At 39.1% G+C, this 22,449-nt stretch overlaps 1 protein-coding gene across 9 annotated transcripts in view; it reads left to right on the forward strand.

Moving 5' to 3' along the window:
- The window catches only part of FHIP1A (FHF complex subunit HOOK interacting protein 1A), a 222,239-nt gene that overhangs the window by 92,588 nt on the left and 107,202 nt on the right, over nt 1–22,449 (forward strand). The window contains exon 3 of one of the 9 annotated variants that reach the window (XM_070504906.1): nt 10,432–10,597. The exons of the other annotated variants lie outside the window; for them this stretch is intronic. The gene's annotated coding sequence lies outside the window, so the exon portion shown is untranslated. The remainder of the gene's footprint in view (nt 1–10,431; nt 10,598–22,449) is intronic. 9 annotated transcript variants of the gene reach the window in all.

A 22,449-nucleotide genomic window follows, 5' to 3' on the forward strand; every position in this document is an offset into this window, starting at 1 on the left:
TTATTATTTTTCTTATATTATTGCTTTCTGTTACCTGTCTGAGAGACCTTTACCCACTCCCAGGTCATGATGGTAGTCCATATTTCCCTCTAAAAGCTCTATGGTTTCAGCTTTTACGTTTATATCTGTATTACATTGTGAATCACTTTGTGTGAGTGATGCAGGGTAGGGATCAAGGTTAATATTTTTCCAGTAGATATCCAGTTATTCCAGAACATTTGTTGAAAAGGTTTTTCTTCACCTGTTGGCTTGCCTTGGTGCATTTGTTGAAAATCATAACTGTGTATGTGGGGCTCGTCTTCTGTTCCGTTGATTCTGTTCCATTGATCTACTTAGATTACTCTTGTCTTGCACCATTTGTAATAGTTGCATATTGTTTGGATGTGCATAATCATATGGAATCACTTATCCACTGTTGGACTTTTTTGAAATTTGTAATTTTTTGCTGTTGAAAACAATGCCGTGATGCATGTTACTTCTGTTGTTTCATCTTTGATTATTTAAATTACAAGTGATAGAAATAATTTATAAACAGAATTTAAAGGCAAATATGTACAAGTGTAACATTATTGTTTAGCTTGACATAGTGTATTCTAATTTTTAGTTCTGTGACAAATGAGAGTGCCTGTTATTGGCTAGAAGGTAGAGTGAGTACTGTGACCAGCAGGCGTGAAGTCCTTATCATCTGGGAGAAGAAAATTCACTTTGCTTCTAAATGTCATTTATGGATTTCTTCTATTATATTGTCCAACTAAGTTATTAGACTAGAGAAGTATAAAGACTAAAAACTTCAAAAGGACTTTCTTAGAACTAATTATTCTCCATGGGTCTCATAATATATTGTAAACATGTATTTGCATGCATGGTAGGTAAGTGAAAATGAGAGGCAGATATTTGACCAGTTGTCTAAAGACATTGACTCAATTATGGAGACAGAGCAGTGGTCATAACTCATGTCCTGTGTACTGTCAAATGTGAAAGGTTATCTGTCTTAAGCTTTTTTATGTGGTAATCAGCAAGACGTTTAGTTGTGTAAATGATCCCTGAGGTCCATGTTTTTATTTTATGTGGCTATATAAATAAAATTATACCACTGTGTGAAGTGTTTGTAAATGCTTAGCTTCTTTACTTGATAATTTATCTACTTACAGGAGCGGTCTGCAGTGTATAGGACACCCTAGTCATCATTTTAAGTATTTGTAATGCTTTTCCTGGGGAGGGTAGATTTTAAGGGGAAAACAATTATTTGGGGTGAATATTTCATATTTTTTTCATGTTCTCAAAACTTTGGTGTTTTTCCATATGGACAGTGAAATAATTGTACATCATAGTCTTTTAAAAGGTTTTCTTGTGTTTACAATAATAAAAATTAATATCTGTGATGGAAAGGCTACTAGACTGGAAAACTACAGTTTTCATAAATTAAGTCATCTCTGCAGTCTGTAATCAAAGTTTAATAGCTATAGCTTGTTGCAAGCTAGATTTTGGCGAATGAGAAAGAGGACTATATGTATCTAGAACAGTATCATAGGAACTCTGTAGAAGAATGGGTTCTTCAAATTTTTATTTCTACCTTTTAATTTGTCAGTAAGTTAGAGATTTCCTTTCTGGGCCATGTCGGTTATTTTTAGCCAACTATAAACTCTTGTCTCTGTGAAGCTTTCACTGTCAGTCTATGGTCTATTATAAATAAATTAGACTCTCTCAGAGGGCTACCCCCTTTTTCTCTCTTTCCTCCTCTTTCTGAGGGGCGACAATAAAGAGTATAACAAAGTAAGTCAAAAAGGTATTTGCCCTCAACTCTAGCCCCGGTGCTGATTCCAGCCTTCAGTGCTGATCTTGTGACTGGGTCATTGTGGACGCAAGACACAGGGGCCCCTCTAACCCAGCCCCTATCTGGATTAAATTTACAAGATGGTTTAAGAGAATTGTTGGTTTTAGATGTATTGGCCTTAAGGTTTTGAGGTATGTCCCAGAGAGAATTACAGAGTCCTGGACTGAATTCAATCTTTGGTGGGTTTTTTGTTTTTTATTGTTTTTAAAAAGTCTTTTCCTTCTTCTCCCCAAAGCCTCCTGGTACATAGTTGTATATTTTAGTTGTGGGTCCTTCTAGTTGTGGCATGTGGGACGCCGCCTCAGCATGGCTTGTTGAGCAGTGCTAGGTCCACACCCAGGATCCGAACCCGTGAAACCCTGGGCTGCTGAAGCAGAGCATGTGAACTTAACCACTCGGCCATGGGGTTGGCCCAGTCTCTGGTTATTCTTGATGAAAGACTCTCTTTCTTTTCTCCTGGAACCAGACGGATGTCCTCAGTTGTTCTCTGCTCAGGAATCTCCCTGTGGGAAGTCAATGGTGATTTAACCAGGATGGTCACAGCTGGCTGCTGACTCCTGTACATACCCTTCAGTGTCCAGTTTTCCAGTCCCCTGCCTATTCTCCTAATGAGAAAAAGCCAGAATAGGGGACAGAACAAAAACCAAAACCATAAAACAAGTTTAAGATGAATTTCATCCTTTGGCTCTCTAATCTTCTCATCTGATCATCCTGTTTCCAGCAATTTTGGATAACATGTATTATATATATAAAATCAGTTTATGTATATCTTTTCCTTTTTTTAAATAAGAGCTAGGAGATTTGCGTGCTCATCTAATGCTAAAGTAGCAGCTTAAAATTAAGAACATTTTGTTCTCCCTCATTCCCTTTGCGCTGTGATCTTTGACATCACCATCAAGGTCTGTGTGTTTGGTCTGTGATCCGTTTAGCTGTCTAGTGTTTATGGTTTGCTCAGAGCCGGCTCTTGCTGCTAATGAACATGATCATTTATACAATGTCACTGTAGTGTAGGCATGTTAAATAATTGATCGGGCCATGGCAGGTAGAGAATGGCAAATGTAGTCCCTTTGTTGCTATGGTAATACATTTGTTTTAAGGGGCTTGTTTGTCATTTGGACTGCATGTATATGGTGCATGTGACATAATTGCCTGTGGTTGAGGCATTTGGAGGGGGAAATCAACTTAAGAGGAGGTAACCTTTTGAAGCAAATTAATACATATTTCAGAGAGTTCTTGGGCTTACCATTGTGGAATGACTTATTCTTTTCTATTAAAAGGCTCATTCTTAGCTAATGCCCCAGCATAGAAAATGAGTCACGTGACAGATTTGTTTACTTGCTAACATGGTGGGATTTGATCCTATATTGTATAAAATGGTTATTGTGTCAGGTTTACGTTCTTTCCTCTGTTATCCCTAACAGGGCTCCCTTTAAGTGAAATGGATGCCATATTTATCAGGGATCCTGAAGGGAAAGGACAACATATTCTCTCTTATTCTCTATTAAAAAAAAGATCATAAATCCTTAAAGGTAGGGGCTATATTTATGTATTCTTTCAACAAACATTTATTGAGCATTCAGCTAGGTCATCTTAGGGTTTGAGGGTGCAGTGTGAGCAAAGCAGAATAGAGTCCCTGCCCTCAGAGGTTAGATGCTAGTGGACTGTGTCCACTTATCTTTGGATTCCCCCTTTAGCGCTATCCTTTGCCTTACAGAAACCTTTCTTTTTTTTTTTTTTTTTTTTTAAAGATTTTTTTATTTTTTCCTTTTTCTCCCCAACGCCCCCCGGTACATAGTTGTGTATTCTTCGTTGTGGGTTCTTCTAGTTGTGGCATGTGGGATGCTGCCTCAGCGTGGTCTGATGAGCAGTGCCATGTCCGCGCCCAGGATTCGAACCAACGAAACACTGGGCCGCCTGCAGCGGAGCGCGCGAACTTAACCACTCGGCCACGGGGCCAGCCCAGAAACCTTTCTTAATAAGTGATAGATTTTTAGAATAGTTTCTTTCTTCTTCCTTCCCAGTACAATCTCTTAATATATGTTTTTTCCCAGTGGTTTCTTAATACCGTTTGTCAACAACCAACAAAAATAAATGAAAGCTTAAGTGACATAGGCCCACGTCCTTCCTATGCTTCATGGCTTAGCTCAAGCTCCACCTGTGCCAAGCCGCCAGCCAAGCCAATAGCCATCTCTTTTTGGATAATCTACTCCGTTAATGTGACATATTTTATCTTGTTTTCTTATATTATTACTTAGTTTTTCTTATATTCTTGCCATACTTCTTAGATATGTTGGGGCAGGAAAAAAGCCAAAAGCCAGTGGTCAAGTCCCAGCATCTTTAATAGAGAAGGAATCCGATCTGTAGAAATTAAAGGGTAACTGCTTAATGGAAGAATCACTACCGGCATCCAAGTGTCCAGACTTGGAGATCCCTCCTCTTTACTCACTTCTGAGAGGAAGCACCAGCAAGTGCCATGGGCTCAACTTGGAGTGGCAGACTTGTGACCGTGGGATAAAGAACAAGAGAGCTGACTCTAGGACTCACTGAGTTTAGGCATAATGCATTATGACGGTGGTTAGATAATGCAGAGCTAATGGATGCAACACATTCTCAGGTGTTTTAATTTGACACATCAAACAGTTGGAAACCAATGTAGGCTTCTGAGAAGAAGCTTAGCATGTGCAAATTAACACTCAAGGGGAGATGCAAGAGATACTTGCTGCTGTGTGTCAGTATGGTTGGGAGCAGGGAGGACAGCAAGAAATGACCTTGGAAGGGGAGTGTTACCCATTTGACACATGGAAACTTGATGCTCTTTGAATTTGAACTAAGAGGCTATAATAAATAGATGACAGAAATAGGAACCAAATTCTCAAATGGCATGTCAGCTCCATCTCTTTGGATCAAAGTAGGTTTTCTGATGCTGCATTTTGGTGGTTATCTTATTTTATTTTCACTCGCTGAAGGATGATTCTACTGTTACTTAGCCTTCATCCCACGTTTATGCGACTCTAGCTCTAGACCTGGTTGAAGTAGGTTGAAATTAAGAGAAAGCTCTACTAGATAAATAAAAAGGGAAATTTATTGAAAGGATACTGATATCTTAAGGAACCTAGGCTCAGCTGGACCTCAGGACAGATGAAACTCAGGCTCAGCCTGCCATCAGTCCAGGAACGGGAATGCCAGCTCAGCACTATATTCCATTTTCTTTCTTTCTCTCGCTAAACTGGCTTTCATTCCACATAGCTAAAGTGGGCTGCTTTATGTCTCCTGAATTTATGTCCCAGTTATTGAAGCAACTAGAGAAACTCATTTAGCATTTTCCAATTCTGATTTAATTCCTGGAGGAGAAAATTTGATTGGCTCAGTCCGTTTTTGCAGTCCAGTCAGCAAAGCTGGGAGGCAGGGCAACCAGCCTCTTGTAATGCCAAAGTACTGCCAGGTCGCACCCTTCAGTTGGGGCCAGAGAAGAGGGCCTGGGGAGATACTCCCAACAAACTGAAAATTTCCACTTAAAGTTATCTGAGTTCCTAAAAAGTCATTTGCCATTTGTTGCATAAATGTTTTGAAACTTTGTGGCACACTGAGGAATAATATCAATTCGGTCCATTTTCTCAATTTCATCATATAAAAATAATTCAGCACCCTAGCTTTTCCTTGAAGCTGATGTTTGTCTATTCACCTCTGCACTTTTCAAACCCTATTGGAAAATGAGGTTTTTTTTGGTGACATAGCAGGTGAGAAGTTAAAGGTCTGCAATGCTTTAGTATAATGTCCTAATGATTAAAATGAGAATTTTTGTGCATTAAGAAATTTTTTTCATCATAAACCGTATTTCTTTTGATTGTGTTTATATCCTTCCCAGAGAGGTTTAGAAATGAGTAACCTTGAGATGTTCAGGCCTCAGAAGGTTTACTAGCTTCAAAGATTCTCATTTTATTTATAGGCTGCAAGAAAACACTCAATGAAGTTTGTTGTGATTCACTGCTTATTACCTTGAGCTATTGCCACTCAATGCCAGGAAGGCATTGAATCTGGCACAGTGAGAGAACAGAATAAAAACCATGTAGCTCCAAACAGAAGCCTTAAGTGTTCTTATCTCAGGTATTTCTCACAACATGTTGAATGGACCCAGGCCAGTGGCTTTAGATCTGAATGTTTCTGCTCACTCCCACCCCTGTGAGAAGCGAATACTTTGTCAAAACAGCAGCTGCTTTGAGCCTGGTTCTTTTGGTGGCTGAAGGGAAAGCTAACAGGAATGACAATTTTCCAGCTCAGCTGAGTAGTGGTCTGACAAAAAGTAAATCCAGATAAATTATGCTTTGGTCTGTTAGAGTACCCCTGACTCCTTTCCCAGGTTTGATTTATGCAGAAGTGCTTGTCTGCTGCCGCTTTTAAATCTACAGGAAACACATTTTCTGTTGTATGCAGATTTGAGAGACGCACTGAAGCAGGTAGCTGTGAAATGTACATTGAGGCTGTCTGCTGAAACCCGTCGTCCATTGTGTTGAAATATAGAACTCACATATTTAAACCAGGAACACGAAGTGGAACAAATTGGGTTGCAAGCCAGATAATAAAATCAATGATAAATGGAAAGGGACCCCAAAGGTTCACCAGAAAAACCGGCATGGGTTTGGAGGCCAGGCTAGGAGGAGGTGGCTGTGGGGAATAGCTTCATGTAATGGCTCCTGCATGGTTAATGCAGCTAGTTATTTTGATTGTCACTTTCTAAATTATGTATTTGGGTGGGGGGAAGAGGGAGTCTTGGCTTTAAGGCTTTTATTGTTGTTTTATTTTTTGTTTTGAGGGGGCTTGAATAGTCTGCTTTGTTTTTTCACTCCTTACTGAAAATTTATCTCAAAAGGAAAACATTTCAGCAACACTTATCTTTGTTTCAATCTCAAGACGTGTCAGAGTATTATTTTTTCCCTTCAAAGGAAGCTGTAAAAGGTGGCAAAGGTGTGAGGGCTTTTAGACTTCACTCAGTGTTTCATTTTGTGGAACTTCTTAAAGATACCCACATGTTTATCAGAACAGGAGTGTCCCTCTCTCCTGAGTTGTTTCCTTTGGTAGCCTGCATCTGCAAAAGGCGTCTTGAACCTTTCTTTGCTAAATGGGTCATATCCTTTCTTCTCAGTTTCCCTCCCCGTTCAGTGAGGTCCTACAGTGCAGCTTGGTGAATGATTCTCTGCCACTCATGCCTATTTCACAGGTGGGTATAGGCTCCTTAACTGCCTTATCTCTGGTTGCAAAGAACAGAGATACACTCCTGTGACCTCAGGTTGTAGGAAGCTTATTGTTAGGTTCTTGGAAAAGGCAAGAGCCAGGCTTCATGAAGGGCACGGGCTGAGGGGAACTGGACACCTGGAGGCTGGAATCAGAGTCTGTTAGGATCCCCACTAGTTCTGGGGGCCTTTGCTGAGGGGCTATGGAGCATCATTCTGAGAACCTGCCCTCCCTGGTAACCCAACTGCTCTCCAAGTTGCTAGTCTGTCTTGGGGCTTATCTGCTTCACTGCCCGCTACCAGCTGGCTTTACTTCCTAGTCCAAATCTCGAAGAGAATTTGAATGGTTGAGCTAATTAACCATCATCTTTGAGATTAAACCCTGTCACAGGTTGATGGCCAGCCTAGGGATTAGTTGCTTTTAGATGAGGTTTCCACCCCGGTCCTGTCAGGTTCTGTTCCATATGACTAGCAGGTTAATGGCATGTGTGTGTGTGTGTGTGTGTGTGTGTGTGTGTGTGTGTTTTAGTACAGAAAATCATTACCTAGGGCTTCCCTCAAGCATTGGTTGGCAATATTACCAATTTCCTTTAGAAGGGGCTGTGAGCAGGGCATATGCCGTGATGGGGTGAAGAGTACACTCTCATGTAATGCCCACAAGATACCAATGAGATGGAAGTTATTATTCCTGTTTTGAAACTGAGGAAATTGGGGCCAAAAGAGGTTAAATACTTTGCTTAAAGTTATAGACTTAGGAGGTGGCAGAACTGGAATTTGAAGCCAGATTTTTGACTCTACTGGGCTCTGACATGTTTTTTAATTTGGAGTTCTTCAAAGATGAGGCAAGGCCGTGTTGAAACTTGAAATAGAGCTGGCCCTTTCTTGTTCTTGGAAGGGCCGGGACTGTGAATTTCTTCCTAGTGCTTGATAACTAGGGTAGCTTCTCATTTTTCCATCACAAGGAAAAGATCTTCTAGGAAAGATTCTGAGTTTTTGGCTATTGAAAAGAAATAATTAAAACTCAGTGCTTGGAAGTTGATGCCGTTCTCACTATAATGCAGCTGAACTAGGGGCTGGGTTGGGAGGTTCTCAAACTGAGAAGTCTTCATGGGAGTTGAAGAACCCCAGAGGGGAACGTTCCTGAGTAGATCCTGTCCGTCCTGCTCATTTCCTCTTCACAGGTTCTGTATGTAGTTTCTCTGTGTCATTTGGGTTTTGTGATTTCTCTCCAGCACATGGAGGCTAGAGACCATAAGCAGGGCAGTAGCTTGGCAGCTAGCACACGGTGGGCATACAAGACATGTTTATTGGGTAACTTGTGGCGCTACTGCCTGTCCCCAGGTGTAGGCACCTGTTTGATGAATCACTTTGTCCTCACGTTATAGCCTCACCTTTTCTCTTTGTCCAAATTTTACCAACCTTGGGTGAGAAGGCAGGTTTTTTGATACTTGTTTGGGGAATTCTTTGGAATTCTGTCTGGACTTTTCTCATGGTTCCATATTCAGCTTCTGTGGTTCTAATGGTTTTTAATCTTGTAAACTGTGCTTTGGGGAAATAAAGATGTTCGCAACTGCCAACTCCTTCTCTCTCTTGCCTGCTCCTCTCCTTTGACATTACATACCTCTTTGGTGGCAGTCTAGTGATTAACAGTATAGGCTTTGGAGCCAGACAGATCTGGGTTCAACTTCTTACTCTGATACCTCCTGGCTGGGTGACCTTTGGCAAGTTACTCAGTCTCTCTGAGCTTGAGGCATGTAGAAAAGCACTTAGTGCAGTGCATGGCACATAGTAATAACTCAAGAAAAGTTAGGTGCTGCTAATATTGTTATAATGCTAATCATGATAATTAGTGCATTTTCTTCTCAGAACTGTTAATGCTCGTTATTCCCAAAAGGGGGAGCTCTTATCTTTGAGCTGCAGCAACATAGTAATGGACAGCAGCCTTAAAGCATGGTCTTCTTGTTTTTATTCTGTTGTCATCCTACGGTTTGAAGCATTTCAAGTGTTATAAAGCACATTTAGTATGAACATAATTATCGTGTTTCTAATGTACTTGGAAGCTGAGGTGTTTTAATTAATCATGTGCCAGCAACCCTTTCAATAAGGTGAAGTGTGATTTTCTAAGACCTTCATCTAGTTGGTCATAATTGGAGACATTTGGAACACGCAGGCGTACTGTCTGCTGATTTGTACACTTTCATTAAGCAATCAGGATTGAATGACCCAGTGGCCAGACTTTCAGGGGATCAGCTTCCAATTTTTGAGGAGGAGGAGCCAGTTATGCTTTCTCCTCATCTCCCCTGCCCATTTTTCTCCTGTAACCTCTACTTACATTCGATGTTGATCTAAAACAGTGCTGCCATACCTCTTTTTGAAGCCTTGATTTTTATAGAATCCAACTGTTGCATTTTCTTCCTTCCTGCCTTGTATACCAATCTGGCTAAATCTTCATGTTAGAGAATAAAATTTTCTTATGATACTGACTCTTTTGGGGGTGTTAAAGGTGGTTAATAATGGAAATGAAAAAGATAAAGTTAGTGCCATGAGAATCAAAAGAAAAAGAGAGAAAAGTCAAAAACTTGAGAAGTTAAAGGAATTTTGATTTCATATCTAACCCTCATTTTTATAGACTTTGAACTCCGTAAGAACAGTGACCATGTTTGACTTGTTCCATGTTGTATACCTTGTACTTAGCACTGAACCGGGTGCGGAGTAGAATTTGTTGAATAAATTAATGGGAAAAAGGAGACCTACTGATCCTTATGTAAATTACGTTGATATCTATAACGACAGAACCTGGGCCACACTCTGGATCTCCAGGGCCCAGTGAGAGATGTGTAAAGAAGGGAATGAGGTAAAGAAGGCAAGAATTAACAACAACAAAAACAACGACATAGGAATATGTTAGGAGTGTATAAGAAAGTTATAAAATAAAAAGTGTAAATTTCACTTGCTGGTAATTCATATGGAAGGAACATAGAGTATGCGGATGTGAGGCATTGCATAATTCACTGCTGCTTTTTGATTGTTTTTAAAAAAGCAGAGGTTGAGCAACTGCATGACAATTTTGATATTGTTTGGTCTATATCTTTTCTTGATTTTGTCCTTTTATTGCTTAAACTAAGATGACTTTTCAAGCTCAGAGTCTCATTATTTTTTTCTTTTCCTACCTTAGGTTTATAGTTGCTGTATTGAATTACTGTTAATTTCAAAATACTTTTCCTTGCTATTATTGCAGATTATGTAATTTCTTATCCATTTTCTGATCCTTTATGCGTCAAGCGGATCAAAGGCTAGTACGACAAATATCTTCATTCAACAGGATTTTGATTTTAAGCCAGTTCCCCAGACATGCCCTCTGTTGTGCAGGTTCCATGGGCCAGATTCTTTCTCCACGTCCCTGGCTGCTCCCACTGCAGACTTAGAGAGGTGCCACAGGGGCCTTCTGGAAGAAGATGAGTACATGCTCCTGAAGCACTGGGGCACTTTCAGGCAGCATAATGGGTGGATTCTCCTATTCTCATCCTGAAGCTAGGTAAGGATGCTAACTCCTGAATCAGGTCAAAGAGGAACCTGGTGGTGGTGGCTTTCTGGGATAGGGGTGAGTGCGGGGCAAATATTTCCTGAGGAGTGGGAGAAATCAGATTGACCATCAGCCCCGTCCCATCCTCCTCTTCTCAGCTCAGCTGCATGTATTGGTGATGGTGATGTGTGGTGAGTGGAAGTTTCCTTAGAGGGCAGAGGTGAGAACCACCCGTCTTTCCTTGTTAGAGAGCACCTGTCATTGTTTTACTTTGGTGATGTTTTCCTGGGTGAATGCAGCACTGTGTACTGTCAGATAATAATTGTGGCCCCAAAGGAGTGGGGAAAGATCAGTACAGGCCACTCACTATAGGGCTGGAGTTCGTGTATGAACCAGCTTAAGGGCTGTTTTTGGTGGCATATAGGATGTATTTCCTTGAGCTCACTTGACCACATATTGTGACTTCCAATTATGTAGGGGCCTAGAAAAATCAGTTTTGAAAATCCCTAAAGTATGCCTATAGACCTGTTTACCAATCCATCTGTAATTATTTATTGATCACGTGTCATGTGAGCAGCCCTGGCTAGCCCCTGCTCAGATAGAATAGTAAAATTTGGTCCAGGGTTTTTGAACTGTCATTCTATTTGTGATTTACATTATTAGGGAAAGCCCATTTACTCTGAAATCAAGACAGATAGCCTCTGGGAGATCTGAGTGGAAATTCATCTGTTTCCTCTGTCATTTTAGAGAAGGTGCCGCACTTGTACTTTCTGCAGTGGATTATGCACAATCAGTGGTGATGAATGTATGAGCATTTTTAATTAGTCTTGATGGCCTCTATCTAATGCAATCAGAAACCCTCTATCAGTGTAGAGATTTATAATCAATCATTCATCATCTTCTGAGGTAGATATAAACCGATTTACTTTTAGCCTGCAACTTAAAATATCTGCTTTAGAGAATTATTATTTAACCAGGCAGATATCTATAAACCAAGTATATTTTGAGCATGTAGACTTAAATCTCAAATTGCAGATTGCTCTGATTAAGTGTAATTGTGTGAATTAAAGTGTCTCTAGCCTTCACTCTGTACAGAGAAAACGTGCCAACAGACAGAGGAGTGTTAGAGAAAGAGTCTCAGACTGGCATCAAGGAGACCTGAGTTCTAGTCCTAGCTCTGTGAACCCTGGTTTCCTCATCTATAAAATAAAAGAAGATTGAACTAGCTGGTGTTTAAGTTGTCATTATGTCATGTTAAAGTTATATTATAATAGAGTACTAACAGTAGACAACATTTTTGGAGCATTTGATATGTGCTGGGCACTGGGCTACAGTACTGTGCCTTAAAGCAGGTGCAAGGAGCCTGCGTCATCTCGTTTATTCCCGCATCTCCCTGTGAGGTAGTTCCAATGGAAAGGCCACCTCTGTCTTAGCCTGGGAGATGTTGGTGGAGAGGCTGATCTCTGCAGGGTAAAGATCTGGAGATGTCAGATATGAATCCACAGTGGTCATCTACATAAAGATCATTGAATTGAGTCCAGAGTCCTGCAGAGATGATCTTTTGTTTGCCTTAGTGGGTCTGACAAAATCCTGCAATTAATGTGAAATTGACAAATTGAAATTTCTAATGTAACTGACAACCAAATAATTCCTCTGTTTCGATCTACTGTTAAAATAATTTTTTTTTTCAAAAGTGAAATTCTAGAAAATCCAGGAACAAGTTAATCCTTATTGTTGGTCAGCTGCATTAGGGAGCATGTAAAAACTGCTCACTTTCTTTCCTAGACTAATTAATTGTTGGGAGTCTAAATCAGCTTTTTGGAAGCCCACTTACCTCAGAAGCCTTCAGGTATACATACCCTTTGAGCTGATATTTCCGTTTCTGGGATTTTAACTGAAGGACAAAACCAAGGAAATGCTCAAATATTTAGTTAAAAGAATGTTCATTATCTACTATTTATCATACTAAATATCCAAACACTAGCAGATTGGTTAAATATACATGTTTAATGTTAAAATATGCATTAAAATGGCATGTATTGTGAAGCAAAAAAAATGTATACAGTTTAGAAAGCAGTATGTGCAGTGTGAACCCATCTTAGTGCAGCCACACGAACTAGCAAATATGCACACATAGATATTAGTTTAAAGTTGTATATCTGGGGCTTAAAATAGTTAGGAGTGATATTAACTTACTGGGTTTTTTTTTTTTTGCATATCTGCATTTATTTTTTTTTCTGTAAGAAAATTGCATCTGCATTGTTTCAGTGATAAGAAAAATTAGCAAAAGCAAACAACATAAACCTCCTCAAGTAGCAGCTCAATCCAAGGGCTAGAAATTTCTTACAAACTTGAGTTGAGGAAATGTAATTGTTATGAATGTGCACGATTCTTACCCTGAGGTAATCCAATTTGGTTAACTTGCCTTTATTCACTTTGATCACTGAAGAGGTCTTTGAGTTCTCTGAATCAAGATTTAGAAAAATTTCATTCTGATTGTACCCAGATAGAAAACAAAAGAAACTGAAAAGCCAAAAAAACAAAAAACAAAAAAAAGGCACTTACTCTCTGGGAACCAGCCTTTTTTCCTCCAATAGTTAAAATTAATACCAGTGAAACTTGTTTATTGTAGAAATTTAGACTATATAGATAAGCAAAACAAATAAAATTAAATAAAACACACACATAATCTCACTTTCCAGAAAATAATCGCTTTTGACATTTTGGGTTATGTCCTTCCAGAATTTATAGTATATCTACGTACGTGTGCGTGTGTTTTCGTAATCACACACAGAGATGTATGTATAGTGCTTTCTCACCTGATTGCTTTCCTTATCAGTAGAGGACAGTCCATCAGACTGTACAGTTAGTGAGCACAGGGACCGTGCCTTGTTGGGCACGTCAAAGTTCCCAGTGCAACAACAGAGCCTGACACATAGTAGGAATTGAATAAATATTCATGGAACAACTGCATATATGTTAACTATCTTTCCAGGTCAACTGTTTTACTCCCCAAAGGTTATTTTGATGACTAAAGAGAATCTCATAGTGTGAAGGTACCATTTAGTTGTTTCTGGTCTTTATAAAAAAGCACTGCTGAAATAAACACTCTTGTACCTAAATGTTTGACACGTCATAAATGATTCATTGCAATTAATACCCTATAGATTGAACTGTTGGATCAAAGGGTATGTGTGTGTTTCTTACTTTTGCTAGCATTGCCAGAAAGGCTGTGCCATTTTACCTTCCCAGTGAAGGCATGCAGTGCCTGATTTCACTACACACTTGGGATCATGGACCTTTTTTTTTGATTGAATTTTTATTGAGATAATTGTAATTCACATGCTCTTGTGAGAAATAATACAGAGAAATCTCTTGTACACTTTGTCTAGTTTCCCTCAATGGAAACGTCTTGCAAAACTATACTCACGAGCTGCATAACGACATTTGGTCAACAGCGGACTGCATATATGACGGTGGTCCCATAAGATTAGTAGCGTATAGCCTAGGTGTGTAGTAGGCTATACTGTCTGGGTTTGTGTAAGTACACTCTATCATGTTCACGCAATGACGGAATCGCCAAATGACGCATTTCTCAGAATGCGTCTCTATCATTAAGTCACACATGACTGTATTGTATAGTATGATAACCAGGATATTGACATTGATAGAATCCACAGATCTTCCCCAGTTTTACCTGTACTCATTTGTGTGTGCCTGTATTATTGTATTCAGTTCTGTACAACTATACTACTTGTGTAGCTTTGTGTATCCACCACCACAGTTAAGATACTGAACAGTTCCAGCACTACAAATATCCCTCCTACTGCCCTTTTATAATCATGCCACTTCCCTCCTGCCCTCCGAGTGCCCATCTTCCCATACCTAATCCCTGGCAACCACTAATCTGTCCTCCATTTATAAAATTTTGTCATTTCAGAAATGTTAAATAAAGGCAATCGTACGGTGTGCAACCATTTGAAATTGACTTTTTTCACTCCGCCTAACTCCTTGGAGATTCATTCATGTTGTTGCTGGTATCAATAGGTCGTTACTTTTTATTGCTGAGTGGTATTTCATGGTATGGATGTATCGCAATTTGTTTAGCCATTCACCTGTTGAAGGAAGTCTAGGCTGATTCCAGTTTTTGGCTGTTACAGATAAAGCTGCTATGAGCATTTGTGTATAGGTTTTTGTGTGAACAAATTTCATTTCTCTGAGATCAATACCCAGTAGGTCAGTTGTTGGGTTGTATGGTAGCTACATGTTTAGTATTTTAAGAAACTGACAGACTGTTTTCCAGAGTGGCTATACCATTTTATCTTCCCACTAGCAATGTATGAGTGATCCCGTTTCTATACATCTTTGCCAACATTTAGGTTGTCAGTGTTTTTTATTTTAGTGTATTTTGATGGATGTATAATGATACATCATTGTGGTTTTAATGTGTATTTCTCTAATAGCTAATAATGTTGAACATCTTTTCATGTGCTTATTTGCCTTTTGTATATCTTCTTTGGTGAAATATCTGTTCATGTCTTTTGTCCATTTTCTAATTGGATTATTTAAATTTTTTACTGCTGAGTTTTGAGAGTTATTTAATATTCTAGACACTAATCCTTTGTCAGATGTGTAGTTTGCAGATTTTTTTTGCCAGTCTTTAGTTTGTCTTTTCATCTTCTTCATGTAGGCTTTTATAGAGCAAAAGTTTTTTAATTTAGATGAGGTTCAGTTCACCACTTTTTCTTTTTGTGGATTGTGCTGGTGGTGTCAAGTCTCCAGAACTCTTTGCGTAGGTGGCATGGACCTTTGGTTTGTTCCTCAGAGACCCTCTAATGTTGATCATAATTTTGCAACTTGAGATAACTATGTAGGAGTCAGGTTGGAATATTTTTAGCTTTATCAATAACTAGACTATTGTCTTTCCCTTTTTCCCATCTTTATTTGGGAGAATGTAAGGTCTCCCTTTTATTTCACGTCGTCAAGAGCTTTCATAAAATGTTGCAATCCTGCTTCAGAATGGAGGCGTCTGAATCTGATCATGCATCCTCATCACAGTCTCTCCTGCCAGTTCTTCTACAGTATCTCTAATTGTAACATGTAAAAGGAGCTCTTTGTTCTTGCCAGGAAGGATGGTGATGAATGTGAAAACAAGGATTCTTGGGACTAATGTATTCCCCTGAAGGGGTAAAGGGCTTTTACTGAGTCAGAAGCTGCAAACCTTTAGGGACTTGTATTTTATGTTTTACAGCCTTCCTTAGGCCAAGATATAGTATAGTAGCATAGCAAGGTGGTTGACTGTGAACTCTAGTTAGATGGCCTAGTTTTTCATCTCGGCTCTTCTCCTTACTAGCTGAGTAAGCAGAGGCGTGTTTCTTAATCTTTCTCTTCTTCACTTTCCTCATTCGTAAAACGGGGATAATAATAGTATCTGCCTCTTAGGGTTGGTCCAGGGATTAAGTTGTTACATGTCAGGTGCTTGGAGCAGGGCCTAGTAAGCACTTAGGTTGTTGTTAATATTTTTATTATCACACCCCTTGCATCAGTAGCACCTTGGGTGCTTATTAAAATGTACTTTCCTGGGTCTCCACTGTCAGACCCACTGCATCAGAACTTGAAGGGATAGGGCCTCAGGAATCTGCATTTCAGCAAGGTTCCAACATGGTTCTTGTGAAGGCTGAAGTTTTTGAACAGCTACTTAGGCTGTCAGTCATTTCTGTTTCTCCATAGTAAGTGAACTCTCTGGTCTTTCTTTAGCGGTGTGGTTGGATGCTTCTGTCAAGGCAAATGCCTTGTCTCTAAGAGCATTCCTAGTGTTGCCAGAGACTAACCAAAGTTCCTATACAGAATTAAGTTATGGTGGAATTATATATCCAACTGATTCAGTGGCATGCCCACTAGGGTGAGGCAGGTGTGAGAAGGTAGGGAGTAGTGGAGTCTGTGGTAAACTGGAGCCATGAATATCATACTGAAAGATCTCCAAATGAAAAATAATAGTAATAAAAAAATAAGTCTGTGGGCTGGATTCAGTATTCTGGCTGCCAATTTTAACAGTCTTATGAAAATATGGAGCAGTGTCTTTTGTGGAGAAGGGCACAATGTGAGAGACTACAAATCTGTGTCAATTTTCTTGTAAGTGGGCTGCTCAAGTCCTCTAATTTTTCTACTGGCTTGTCTATTAGGGATTATCATTCAGTGTAAATACTGGAAATTAAACTTCAGGGATAAGCTTAGGCTATATAGATAGCAGTACTTGCTTCCTTTCTCAAAAAGAATGACTTTGTAGGACTTCTTCCATAGGCATGTCACAGGAAGACACATAAGTTCCCTCCCTGAGAGACTTAACTGACATTTCCTCTAAACAAGACGTAACTTTGCCTGGTGATACCCTTTTAAGCTAGAGGCTAGCTCTTGAAGACAGAAACTGGCTTCTTTTTATAATACAGTGGCAATTCTCTTAACCAATCTAACTGGTTCCCTGGATTGCTGGTTCTTTCTGTTCTCTCTGGAGAATGCACTGATTTATGTCCACTCCCTGCTGAGTCCTCTGTCTGGTTGGCTATTTCCAGGGTATTCTCCAGGTCCAACTCCTTCCACTGGTGAGTTGGGTGCATTGTTATAGTAATTATATAATTTCATCACATGGCATAGAAACTGATGAAATATGTGTGGGAAAAGAAAGCTGTGTGTTTCTATGCAGTTGAATTCTTTAGAAAGACTAAATAAAGGCAAGTTGCTGTAAGACATTGCTGTTAAATTAGATACAGAAGAGATAACTCTGAAAGATTGGGAATATGTTTAAATTATGGGATTGATTCTACACTTAGATTGATTTACACTGAGATTTTTTTCAACTTCAAGTAGGCAAACTGGAAATTATGTATTATACATTTTAAGTATGGTTTATGCAGGAAAGACAACTTTAAACTTAAATCAGTAGACCTGTACTTGAAAAAATAGCTTTGGCCTATGTGAAAATATCGGCAAATGAATTTGTTTTTATATGGTTCATGATAAAATAAGGTATTTAAAGTGTGCATTTTTAATGATTCTGTGCCTTACATGTAATTTTCTATTTATTTACCAACCGTCGTCTCATTGGCAACAGGATTTCTGCAGTTCTTCCATCCCACAGAACATTGAGTAGTTGACTAAGACTAATCTTCAGCCAAGTTGGGGGGGCATATTCTCTTTAGAGAAAACAATGCTCTAAATCAAAGTTTCTATAAATACCTTAAAAATAAATTCTTACTGAAATTTGAAGTTTAACTCTTTTATTTTATACCATAGCTCTGGCTAGTATTAGTTTTTCAAATACTTAAGTAGAAGTAATTATACATTTGGTAAAATCAGCATTTTGTTTTCTTTTCCTATGAAAAATTTCTAAGTGATACTCATTATTCAGTATAAGCTGATATAAAGTGATTCATTTTTCAAGTTCAAGGCTATTCAGAATACTCTATAGCATTAAAATTGGGTATAATAAATTATCCTTACTTCAGATGTGAACTGATAAATTGTTTTACATAAGCTCTTAGTGGTAGAAGTAAGTTTGGAAAATAAAAAATATTAACAGTCTGCTTATATGGCCGACTCTTTGTTTTACTCCCACTGTATCTTTTGGATGTGTCCCGCTTTTCCAAATCAGGCAGGCTGCACAGCTGCTCAGGTCACACCCAACTAACCCACGGCTCCAGAAGCATAAGCGTCTATGGCTTCGTGGACTGAGGATCCTTCTAGGTAGAGATGTTGAAGGTAAAACAGGCAAGACAATTTGGATTAACAACTACATAAAATTTTCCTTATACTAACTTTGGCCTGAGTCCATGAGAGAAACACAGTTGAATAATACCCTCCTTGAGGAAGAAAATTTGCTTTTTGGATAAATATGTACCCCCTAATGGTAACCAGTGAGTCCACTGCCGTTTGTGGTCTGAAGACTATTAGGTGAAGCTAGTATTGTCACTTTTCCTTTATCTAGATTGTTAATCTCTTTCCATTAGAAGTTTTTAGCATACCGCACTGGGTTTTAGACTTTCTCTTGCTTTAGCAGCAAAAGACTAGATAATCACTTATTACCTCGCATACTAAGTGCCCAAGAATATTTGTTGAATGAGTGAATGACTTTGCCAGTCTCAACAGATATCGCTTATATTTGCTAATAACCCCAAGTGAAGACAGGCATTATCAGTTAGGTTAATAAAGCATTAAGTTGAGAGTGGGAATGTTAATGCAGGCATAATATAGTAAAATTGCCTTGCCTGAGCTGGTAATTGGACTTTAGCCATAGCACATACATTTTGACAGTCCTTTATGTTTCTTCTCTTTTCCACCATGAGAGCTCATTCTTTTGAGACTCATGTCTGTGTCATCACCATCCGATAATATTCATTAAGCTCTACATGCTGAGTACTGCCGGGTTTCGTCCTCTTTTACTGAGCATGAGTGTTTAGGTTGAAGGATAGGCTTTTGTACGACACTGCTTTGTCCTGGATGGTCTAATCTGTGAGTACACATGATTTTGTCACGCTGTTTTCCTCAGTTCAGTAAGCTAATTAGATCAATCACATGTTTTTGTTAGCAAGCTCTGGCTGCCTCTTTAAAACAAGGGGTAAATCAGCTTGTTTTTGTGCTGGGAGATGTTATCAGATGTGGGCTCTCTGTCAGTATTAGCCATTAGTGGGTTCTTTATCTTGATTTTGTAAAGAGCCACTTCCTTTACACAATAGATGTTGATGCTCTATGATTTCTTGCTAATCACTTTAGTCACTTACTGCAGTACACCTCGGTCACCAAACGTTGCTTATACAGAGTACAATGTTGCGCAACGTGTCGTTTTGTGCTTCAGTTGGCTAGGTTTTGAAAAAATGTTTTACAAATAAGTAATTGCAGTAGACATTTCACAAAATTTATAGAAATCAAAATAAAAGGGAATGTTTCTTGTCTGGCCCTCAGTCGGTTGTGAGATGTGACTTGTTTCTCTCTTTTTTTTTTTGTGCTCCCAGTATTGGGTTCCTAACTTCTCTTAATTTTCCCTTCAAAGCGTTTTTTATTTATTTTTATTTTATTTATTTTTTTTATTTGCCCAGCTCTACTTTCTCTTTGTGCTGTCACCTGGCCCAGTCCCTCATCACCTCACCGCCTGCTTTGTCTATAATCTGTCTCTGTCAACAGCCTCCTTTTGACTCATTCCAATGTATTCTATGTTTATCTGCCAGACTAATTTCCTTACATTCCTCTGTTGTCTTGTTACAGCTTTGCTCAGAAATCTTTATCAGCTCCCAATTGCCTAATGAACTAGAGCTTTAACTCCCTTGCCTGGCTTTCATTATTCGGTTCCATGCACTATGTCAGTGGTAGTTCCCCTACTCTTGGAAAGTAAGTCATCTGCCCAGGGTAAGCTTCTTTACTGCTCTCTACAGGATAGTGCCATAGTTAAGAGCATGGGCACTGGGGTCATATTAGCTTGAGATCAGATGCTGGTTCAGCCACTTGACAATCTGTGCCTTAGATTTCTCATCTATAAATCGGGCATGAGGATAGTTTCCTTCATAGAGGTGTGAGGTGTGAGTAGTTGTGTATCTGACACAGTAAGAATTCAGCCAGAATGAACTATTAACGTATTATGCTTGTGTAGTCTAAAATGCCCTTCTAATAATTACGTTAGTACTTATATGATGCTTACTCTGTGTCAGGCACTGTCCTAAAACCCTTACTTACATCAATTTGTTTAATGCTCACAAGAACTCTATGAGGAAAGAACTGATCCAGTCCCATTTTATAGATGAGAAAACTGAGTCTGAGAGAGTTTGAGTGACTTGCCTGAACTTACACAGTTGGTAAGTGACAGGGCTAGGATTTGAATCTAGGAAATCCAGCTCTAGAGTGAAAACTCTTATGCACTCTTCTATAAACCTAAATTCTACTTGTGAACTCCTCCACACATCGCTTCGGCCACCCAGCCCATAGTGATGTCTCCCCGTTTGAACTCTTAATGTATGTAATAGGCAGAATAGGTAAGTACTTGCTTAAGTCCTCATTGTTTTGTATCCTTCAGCCCTGTATATGTACAAAAATTCCTTTGATTATAGAGTTATTACATGCTAAAATAGAGAATTTGGAATATGGAAACATCAAAGAAGAAAATAAAATACAGCTGGAGGTAACTGCTATTCACATGTTCTCTCTCCACCTAATCTTATTTATAAATATTGTACATACACACATGATGATATAGGGCATATATACACATTATATATAATTATGGTCATGCCATCTATGTAATTTTGTATCCTGCTTTTCTTAACATTTATAGTGTGAGCATTTCCCTCTGTCATTAAGTATTATTCCAAGTCACCATTATAATGAGTGCAAACAATTTAATCATTACTTAATTTGTCTACAGTAGACATATTGTTTACGTCACATTTTTAAATGACTGATAAACATTTCTCCAGTTAAATAGGTCATAGGTCATGGGTTTAACAAGGACTTCTGGTATGTACGGTACTGGGAAACTCCAGGTGTTTTACTGTCCTTGTTGACTACTTGTTCACTGCTCTTATCGATCAGTAACATTTCGATTAGTCATTGATAATGTGATAGTTGATCCAGGGCCATAGTCATGGCTCAAATTGCACTAAACCCAAAGCACTTTTTGGTCCCCAATTCATCAGCTCCAGCAGCTCCAGCTACTCCATGGCTTGCCCCTTGTTCCTTTAGTTTAAAAACTGCGTGGTGACTCTTTCTCTAGGTTGGCAGCTCTGATTAGAGTGGATTATTTCTACTCAGAAAGTAGGAGAAAATAATTGTGACATGCTTTTGTGCTGGGGTGCCATTGATTGGCTGGACGTTGTCCTATGAAGAATTGTCATAAAGGACTGCTGGCCATCAGTTGCATCCTAAACTGTGTGAGAAGTGGCAGAAGTACCTGCAGATGCAGTGCTGGAGATATATTAGAAAGAAGGTCTCTGAAACAGTCAGGGTACACTTCTCTACTTTAGTGTGTAAATGGCAGCTCTGAGGCTAAAGCTCCAAGAGTATCTAGTCAATGTTCTTTGAATTTTCTTAGATACTTTTTTTCCTCAACAAAATCTTCTATGGAAATCTAGACTATGAATCTGATAAAAGCAGTGAATTGACACAGAGAGTTTTAATAGTCATTATTTTTTAAATGCCTCAAGTGCTGTTTCTCCCAAAGCTGTTGGGCTCTTGCAGGCACAAATAGAAAAATAGCTAATAGTAATAACACACTTTTATTAGTGTTTGCAATGAGAAATACACTGTGCTCAGCACTGACTTGCAGTGTCACATTCATCTCCCTAGCAGCCCTTGGAGGTAGGCACCATTGTGATCACCTCTGTTTTACAGATGAGGCCTTAAGCTTATAGAGGTTTAATGTCCTGCCCAGGTTACATGGCTAGTAAGTGATAGAAGTTGGACTTGACCCTGGGTCTCCCTGACTAACCAAACAATGCCCTTTATTGCTGATCTAGTGGGATCTCAGCACTGGATGCCACAGGATGTTGTCATGACCTTCCTGAGGTCACATTTCTGGTCAGTGCCAGCACCAGGATTGGAACCCAGGAATTCTGACCCCTGGCCCCGTGTTCTTTGTGCTGTACCATAGCGACAACTGCTTTGGAAATATCAAAGTTATATTTAATAAATGAGCTAGCTTCCTGGAAACACAGTTCCCTTAATACAAAATGTAGTATAGGACACGTGTCCTTCTTTTCACATAGCTTAAGAATAGTTTTTTTGAAAGAGACACGAACATATGTTAAAGTAGAGGGGGAAAATGTCTCTTTCCTTCTCCATCCTCTCCTACTCTCTCTCCCGTAATCAGATGACTCGAAAAATCT

Source organism: Equus asinus, chromosome 3, assembly GCF_041296235.1.
Source record: "Equus asinus isolate D_3611 breed Donkey chromosome 3, EquAss-T2T_v2, whole genome shotgun sequence".
NCBI lineage: Eukaryota > Metazoa > Chordata > Mammalia > Perissodactyla > Equidae > Equus > Equus asinus.